A 9,036-nucleotide genomic window follows, 5' to 3' on the forward strand; every position below is an offset into this window, starting at 1 on the left:
TCTGGTGAAGGGAACTTATTGTTCACATGAATGGTTTACCGATGAAAGGGATGAAATATTAGGGATAAAATTAGTTTGTGATAATATGAAGGAGGTGCGAATTATAGGAACATACAGGCCTGGAAGAGAGGAAAGAGACATGGAAATATTTGAGAAATTAAGATTATACTCATAAAAACAATAATAATGATATGGTAATAACTGGGGGAGATCTAAATTTGCCTGAAGTTGAATGGAATGGAGCTGCAAGTGAAGCCCATGAACAGAAACTGGCAAATAAGTTAATTTGGGAGGGAGGATTTACACAAGTAGTACAAGAACCGACTCGTCTCAATAACTTACTAGATGTATTCTTGGTTAAACCATAGGAAATTGTTAATAAAACTGAGGTAATTGAAGGAATAGGAGATCATAAGGCTGTAACAATGGATGTGGGACTCGTACCAAAACGACTTCATAAGAGGGTTACACAAGACAAGAAATTGTACAGAAAAACTAAAGTTGATGAACTTGGGACTTACCTTAAATCACAATTCAGTTGTTGGATAAGTGAAGGGAGTAATGTGGATACACTTTGGGCTAAATTTAAAGGAATCATCTGGGAAGGAGAGAAGAGATTTGTACCTGTTAAGAAGGGTAAAATGACCTCAGACCCTGTTTATTATACAAGGGAAATAAGAAAATTAAGAAGAAAATGTAGAACAGTAAACAGGAAAATCAAAGAGGGTAGGGAGAGTAGAGAAACTAGAAAACAGCTAATGAGGGAACTGAATAGAGTGAAAAGAGGAAGCAAAAGAGAATTATATGAATGGCATACTTCAAGAGGGTAATGATCACAAAGGGAAATGGAAAAAGCTGTATTCATATATCAGGAATCAAAAAGGAAAAGGAATCCAAATTCCTACAATGGTGGGAGAAGGGGGTGAACACTATTTAACAGATACTGAAAAAGCAAACCTATTTAGTAGGGAATTCAGAGATTCAGTAGATGATTGTCAGGAGTTGGAAACCATAACAGAATATAGAGAGGGAGAGACACAGAGGGAAACAAGAAGGTTCACATTCACAAATGAAGATATTTTCAGAGAAATCCAACTGCTTCAGCAAGGAAAAGCAGCAGGAAGTGATCAAATTACTAGGGAGGTATTAAAGACAATGGGGTGGTACATAGTGCCTTATTTAAAATTTCTCTTTGACTATGGGCCAGTTCTACCATCTGCTGGTAAAGTGGCTGGCAGCTGCCCGGGAGGTAAACTACCTGCAGGTGTAAATCGGCTGGTACTTTGGTCATAAATAATAGTGTAATACCAAAGGAATGGAAGGAATCTATAATAATACCAATTTATAAAGGAAAGGGTGATAAAAGGAAACCAGAGAACTACAGACCAATCAGCCTGACCAGTATAGTTTGTAAAATACTGGAGAGTTTAATATCAAAGTACATCAGAGGGATATGTGATGATAAAAATTGGTTCATGGAGAGCCAGTATGGATTTAGAAAGAAATTTTCTTGTGAGGCACAACTGGTGGGATTTCAGCGGGACATATCAGATCAATTGGATTCAGGAGGTCAGTTAGATTGCATAGCCATAGATCTTTCCAAAGCCTTTGATAGAGTGGAACATGGAATATTATTTAAGAAATTGGAGGGAATAGGATTGGACGTAAGGGTTACACGTTGGATAAAAACATTTCTAAATTCAAGGGTTCAGAAAGTCAAAGTAGGAAATAATGTATCGCAGCAAGAGAAAGTTTGGAAGGGAATTGCACAGGGTAGTATAATCGGTCCGTTACTTTTCTTAATATACGCAAATGATTTAGGGAACAATATAACATCAAAAATAAGATTGTATGCAGATGACATAATTGTTTATAGGGAAATAAATAACATTGAGGATTGTTCAGAATTACAAAGGGACCTTGAAAGTATCCAACAATGGGTTGAAGAAAATAATATGAAGGTTAATGGAGGCAAATCAACTGCTACAACTTTTACAAACAGGAGCTTTAAAACTGAATTTGAATATAGGCTACTTTGGATGAGGTAGTTATCCCAAAAGATGGCAATACTTAGGTGTGAGATTTGAAAGTAATTTGCACTGGAAGGGTCATGTTGACAACATTGTTGGGAAAGCATACAGACCGTTACATGTCATAATGAGGCTACTTAAAGGATGCAATAAAGAATTAAAAGAAAAAAGTTACTTAAGTATGGTTCGTCCATTATTGGAATATGCAAACAGTGTTTGGGATCCTCACCAAGAATACCTAATAAAAGAAATAGATAGTGTGCAGAGGAAAGCAGCAGGATTTGTAACAGGGGATTTCAGGAGAAAGAGTAGTGTATCAGAAAAGTTAAAGGAACTTGGGTGGGAAACTTTAAGTAAGAGAAGGGAGAAAACTAGACTTATAGGATTATATAGAGCCTATACAGGAGAAGAAGCATGGGAAGATATCCATGAGAGGCTTCAGTTGGAAAATAATTATATCGGCAGGACAGACCAAACATATAAAATTAGAAGGAATTTTAGCAGAAGCGACTGGGGTGAATTTTCATTCATTGGGAAGGGTGTGAAGGAGTGGAACAGTTTACCAGGGGTAGTGTTTGATCCTTTTCCAAAATGTGTATAGATATTCAAGAAGAGAATAAACAGCAACAGAAAAAATAAATGAAGTGTTAGAGGGCATTCGACCAGTGCAGGTTATTGTAAAAAAAAAATAATGTGTGTGATTAAATTAATTCCATCCCCTGGTCTAAGGAGGTGGACAGCCAAAGTAGGGGACTGCCTGTAGGGGTGAAGTACAGTGGGGACTTCGAGGGCCCTGGGACCGCTACGGTAGCTGTGAAGGTCCTTCAGGAACTCTGAAAAGTGGTGGCAAAAGGGGCTCTGGTTAAGACGCAGCAGGTCGTTATGCTACTTAGGTTCCAAAATGGGTAAATTAAAAAAAAAAGCAATGTAAAGTTTAATCTTATACCAGTTGTATAGTATCATTTGAAGTAATTCCACATACTGTATATCAGTTGACTATATTTGTAAGTAGTACAGGAGATAATATAAGTAGAATTTTGTAAACAATATAAATTTATTAAGAATGAGCTGTGTGTTTAACAGAAAAAATTGTTAGCATAAATTATATTGTATTATAGGAAAATTTTCTTCTCTTGTTAATTTAATATTTAGTGCTTGACAATAATGTATTTTAGTGTACCATTTGCCACCGAGGTAGACACCTCATTTGCAAATAAAGAGATTTTGATTTTTTGATCACCTTTGGTGAAATAAGATTGTATCTTTTTATATGGAGCAGTAAAATCACCTCTTTATACCCCTATTAATTAATAACCACTGACCTGAATTAAGGCAGTTCCCTAGGTGACAAGTTACCAATCAGTTCTTTACCTCGTCTTTTCTTAATTTCAAGGAAGTTGGAAATTTATCATATACCTCCCTTGGTAAATTATTCCAATCCCTAACTCCTCTTCCTATAAATGTATATTTGCCCCCTTTTTTTTTTTTTTTCTCTTGAATTCCAATTTTATCTACATTTTGTGAACTTTCCTACTCCTATAAACCCCACTCAACCTTATTCAGCTTGACTTGGTCATTCCACACCCTCAAACCATTGACAGCTTAAAACATGCAACTTATGATATAGATGTTGATTTCCATAGGGAACCTGAAATATTTGTCCCGAATGAGTAAATTTATAACCCCAATGTGTAAATAGCTCACCCACCAAGATGCATGGCACGTGCATACCGTGGAGGCCACTGCGTAGGCTACTTGGAGCCACCAGCAGTGTCAATCCACTATGAGAGACTTTGTCTCATTTACCAAAAATTGATGCCTGCCATTATGTTTTCTTGCAGAAAGGGAAAAATACATATTTATTTCTTGACAGACTGAACATATCTAAAATTCACCAAAGTTAGTAGACAACACCAAGGTATTGCTCTTTGTGAATCACCGAATTTGACTCTTTGAACATACAACTTATGATATTATGATATTAAATTATTTGAGTTATTGGCTGGATGCAGAGTATTTGTAACTTATATCTCATTTACAGAATTGGAAAGTAACTGGTTAAAAGTAATCGAATTACTTGTAACGATTACATTCTTTGTAATTTTTACTTGTAATCGTTACTTTTTATAAAATGTCATTTTTACTTGGTCCACCTCTGTGGTGTAGTGGTCAGTGTGATTAGCTGCCGCCCCTGGAGGCCTGGGTTCGATTCCTGGCTCTGCCATGAAATTTGGAAGTGGTATGAGGGCTGGAACAGGGTCTACTCAGCTTCGAGAGGTCAGCTGTGTAGAGGGAGGAGGGGGTTCGATTTCCTCCTCAGCCATCCTCAAAGTGGTTTTCCATGGTTTCCTACTTCTCCTCCAGGCAAATACCGGGATGGTACCTAACTTAATGCCACGGCCATTTCCTTCCCTCTTCCTTGTCTATCCCTTCCAATCTTCCCATCTTCCAACAAGGCCCCTGTTCAGCATAGGAGGCGAGGCCACCTGGCAAGGTACTGGTCCTCCTCCCCAGTTTCCCCCTGACCGAAAGTCTCATCTTCCAGGACACTTCCCTTGAGGCAGTAGAGGTGGGATCCTTCACTAAGTCCGAGGGAAAAATCAACCCTGGAGGATAAATGGATTAAGAAAGAAAGAATTTACTCTTGAAATAATACTGTGATCATTACATTCTAGTAAGAGTTACATTCTAGTAACTGATATACATCAATGGAAGCAGAAATGGAGAAAGATTAAATTATGATGAAGATAACTTTTTCAGTTCTACTACAGCAAATCCAGTAGCTTCACCAGTTCTGGATGAAGTATTTATCTCTCCAGACTTTCAAAAATGTCATACTTATTCCAATGATATTCTTAAAATTAAACACAGATATTCTTTCAAGTGCCTCTGTAGGACGACTTTTCAGTAAATTTAAAGATGTACTCCGTCCCCCTCCATCAAGTTGTTGAGCATTAGTGAAGAGAATTTTAGAACCAATAAATGTATTTGCCAAGTAAATGGCAAATTATTTTAAATTTTAAATGTCATTAACTAAAATTTAAAATGATAGGAAAAATCATGTTTGAAAGTTCCAAGGTAGATAACATGTTTAGTCTCACTTTGCAATGATAGCCACTTGCATAACTCTATGCTAAGAAAAAAAGTACAAAATAAAGTAATATCTTTCCCTTGTAAATTTTTGTACTATTCCAGCCCCATGAGGAAATAAAAATGATTTCCTTTCAGACTAGCATTCTGTATCAAAGTAATTATAATTTTACTGATTACTTGCTGAAAAAGTTTTTTTTTTTTTGCTAGGGGCTTTACGTCGCACCGACACAGATAGGTCTTATAGCGACGATGGGATAGGAAAGGTCTAGGAGTTGGAAGGAAGCGGCCGTGGCCTTAATTAAGGTACAGCCCCAGCATTTGCCTGGTGTGAAAATGGGAAACCACGGAAAACCATTTTCAGGGCTGCCGATAGTGGGATTCGAACCTACTATCTCCCGGATGCAAGCTCACAGCCGCGCGCCTCTACGTGCACGGCCAACTCGCCCGGTGCTGAAAAAGTAATTTGTAACCATAACTGAGTAAAATATTTCTCAAATAACTGTAATCGTGCCCAATTACTTTTTTTTTCCTGTACTCTTCCCACCACTGTTCATTTATAATATAACGTATTCATAACTATCAACCAATATGAGGAGCAGGATTCTTTGGAAATAGCACTGAAAAATGGCCAATAGAAAAGAAGTTATGCAACTGACAAACCACACTACAAACTGTTTTTAAAATGTCAATGTATAAACTACACACTCAAGTACCTAGCTATATAAACTTACTGAATCTATACATAAATTACCATAACTTTAGTGTAAATCACATATATTTGTATAGTTCTAACATGAGGAATTAGAATAAGACATACCTTTCCAAGCACATGTAATAGGTAGAACTTCTGGGATGAACTGACTGCAGAAATAAAGTACATCTGCCTCATAAGCTCTCTATCTCTCTCTCTCTCTTGCTCTCCATCTCCGGTAATTAGGATCCATCCCACTCAAGCCAACTCATCTTACAGACTCACTCACAGTTCTCATGACACTATAGCTCCTACAGGGAAGGTCAAGTCAATTCAGTCATTGCCTGAAGGCCAAGCCAATTGCTACAAGAAAAGAATATGGTCATATGATCAATGTTATTCATATCTCTTCAATCGTAGTCTTACTAAAAGATAAAGAGTCACTCCTTTCACTAAGTAAGGTAAGACCTTCTCAAAACATAACAGTACACTGCTATAGAAAGGATGAACACACACTACCATCATCCTTTCATATTAAAGACAGTGGCCTGTTAGTGCAAACCTTTTATTTTGTTTCCTTAAAATATTAATTGAGAAGGTACATCATTCAAACATTTTCCCAGCAATATTAGCTTACAATACACAAACGTAAAGAATAATGATTCATCTTCCTGAATCAACAAATGCTTTTTTTAACGCAAGTTTTTGGCCTTGTGTTTGGTTTATGGTAAATATAACTCTTCCTAATATTACTTTGGTACTATTCCAAGCATTATGGATTGAGTAATCCAACATCCAAATTAGCAGCATTTTTTCAGGAAGAAATAAGTACATACTGAAGGAATGTGATATGGACAAGATTACTGTATTCATGGTGGGAGACTTTCATCAGCTAGTCATCAACACATCTTCAACTCTTGAATGAACCACATGATATAAATCATACATAGATTAGTACACAGACTTGTAGTGTTACTTGTGGTGTTATTTAAAAGGAAGGTAACAAGAAGAATATTAGCCACTCTTTACACTGACAGAAGAAGAAGGAGGAAGGTGTTCAATCTCTTGAAGAGTAAGACATTCATTAAAGAAGGAGGGAAAATTCAAAGCCCCTCTGGCCTCACAAACCCACGACTCGTAGATTAGGAATAGAATAACATTTAACAAAGAGAGATCAAATGGATGTCAGATTGGGCTGAGGTCCCATGATTGCTACAAGTGTTATGAGTACACACCGTCTTCTGGCGTTTTCCTCCCATGTACAAGACCAGAATATACTTTATTTTGTTTTGATCTATTTATTTATTTTGGATTTATTTGGGTTCCTTAGAATTTATGTATATATTTGTCAGCGGTACCAGAAAATGTATCTATACTCATATTAACAGGTTACCACCTTCCAGACAGTGTATTTCATTGCTAATCCCATAATCACTTCTACACCACCAGATTTAGGTCTTAGGAATACTCCATCATAAATAAATTTACTACAGATCAATTTATTATCATCACTCATATAAACTTCAGATTAGTACTTTTAATTCATTGCTGGCTTAACTTCCGCCAAGTGAATATGAAATTAATCAGAGTATGATGGCACATGCTGGCAGAGCCAAGTTAGTTAAGCTATACGCATAATTTAATGAATGTGAACCTATTCCAGAATAGTTCAACTTCATAGGCAATGGCAGAATCACTTGCAAGGTGGGTGCACTGAAAACCAATTTCTTCCCAGTCCATAACCATATATTCATTAACATCAACCACTGTATTTTTCTTCTTCTTCAGCATAATTCTCCAGCTCAATGGCTGAGTGGGTCTTCTGTACTTAAAGCCCCAGGTTCAATTCTATTATAATAATAATAGCTGCCTCTGTGGATCTGTGGTAGAGTGTCGGCCTCCGGATCCCAAGATAGCGGGTTCAAACCCGGCAGAGGTAGTCGGATTTTTGAAGGGCGGAAAAAAGTCCATTCAACACTCCATGTCGTACGATGTCGGCATGTAAAAGATCTCTGGTGATACATTTGGCATTTACCCGACAAAATTAATTAAATCTCAGCCATAGACGCCCAAGAGAGATCCGGTTTACTCTGTCTGCCATCTAGTGGGCTTAGAGTAAAACGGAATGTCGAAATTGACAAGCAGAGAGCCAGATGGCGTCAAATCGAAATGTCTGCACACGGTAGCTGAGGCCATACGATTATAATAATAATAATAATAATAATAATTTTTTTTACGAGGGATTGTGGAAAATCTTCAAAAGACACTTGTGAAGGGTCCGCACTCCACAAGTGTGTGGGATTCTTACCCACTAAAAACCACACACCCTTTTCCCATGATGTATATCATCACCCCGGAACCGCTCTCGCATTACTTCAGGGTGATATTGTGCTTTGTCTTTCAGACGTCTTCTTTCTTCATTTCTCCTTTACGAACGTTCGTATGCTTCCAAATCCTTCTTCTTCTGATGAAGGACTTTCTCCACGTACACTGCCAAGCGATCCCAGGATTCCTGATTTTGCAGCATCACCAAAATAATATTATCTGTTGTCAATTCTCCTATTTCAGTTTCCACACATCTTCTCTGAATCGTCCAATGGCCGCATACAAAAAAGGTGTGAAATACGTCGTCAATGTCATCACAGTATATGCATGCTGCGTCATTTGCTCTGCCCACTTTATGCAGGAATTTCCGGAAATATCCATGCCCTGTTAGAAGCTGCGTGAGGTAGTAATTTACTTCACCATGGGCCCTTTCAACCCAGATATCCAAGCGTGGTATCAGTCGCTTGGTCCATTTGCCTCAAGGGTCACTTTCCCATCTGAGTTGCCATCGCCTCATCCGTTGACTGAAGGCACGCTTCTTTGCACATTTCTTTCCCAGCTTTCTTTGGGTACACCAGATTTCATGTACCTCCAATGCAAGTAGGTCTATTGGGGCTATTGCTGCCACCGTGAGGATTGCAGGTTCGGAAACCGTGCGATATGCGCATGCAATACGTAAAGCCGCTCTCCGTTGTACGGCAGCTATCCTTCTCCAATACCAAGCGAATCTCAAGGATTCAGCCCAGATTTCAGAGCCATATAGGAGCACTGACTGAACCGTCGACATGAGAAGACGTCGTTTGCTGGATTTCAGACCTTTAATATTTCCCAGTAGTCTGCTAAGTGCAGTCATGTATTTTACTGCCTTGTCTGTCGCTCTCTGAATATGATTCCAGA

General features: G+C 38.0%; 1 protein-coding gene across 1 annotated transcript in view; it reads right to left on the reverse strand.

Annotated features, from left to right (window-relative positions):
- LOC136885424 (aminopeptidase Q) overlaps window positions 1-6,096 on the reverse strand; it is a 256,957-nt gene extending 250,861 nt beyond the window's left edge. The window contains exon 1 of the mRNA XM_067157954.2: window positions 5,941-6,096. The gene's annotated coding sequence lies outside the window, so the exon portion shown is untranslated. The remainder of the gene's footprint in view (window positions 1-5,940) is intronic.
- Between the last annotated feature and the right edge of the window lie 2,940 nt (window positions 6,097-9,036).

The sequence above is a fragment of the Anabrus simplex genome, chromosome 1, assembly GCF_040414725.1.
Source record: "Anabrus simplex isolate iqAnaSimp1 chromosome 1, ASM4041472v1, whole genome shotgun sequence".
NCBI classification, from domain to species: domain Eukaryota; kingdom Metazoa; phylum Arthropoda; class Insecta; order Orthoptera; family Tettigoniidae; genus Anabrus; species Anabrus simplex.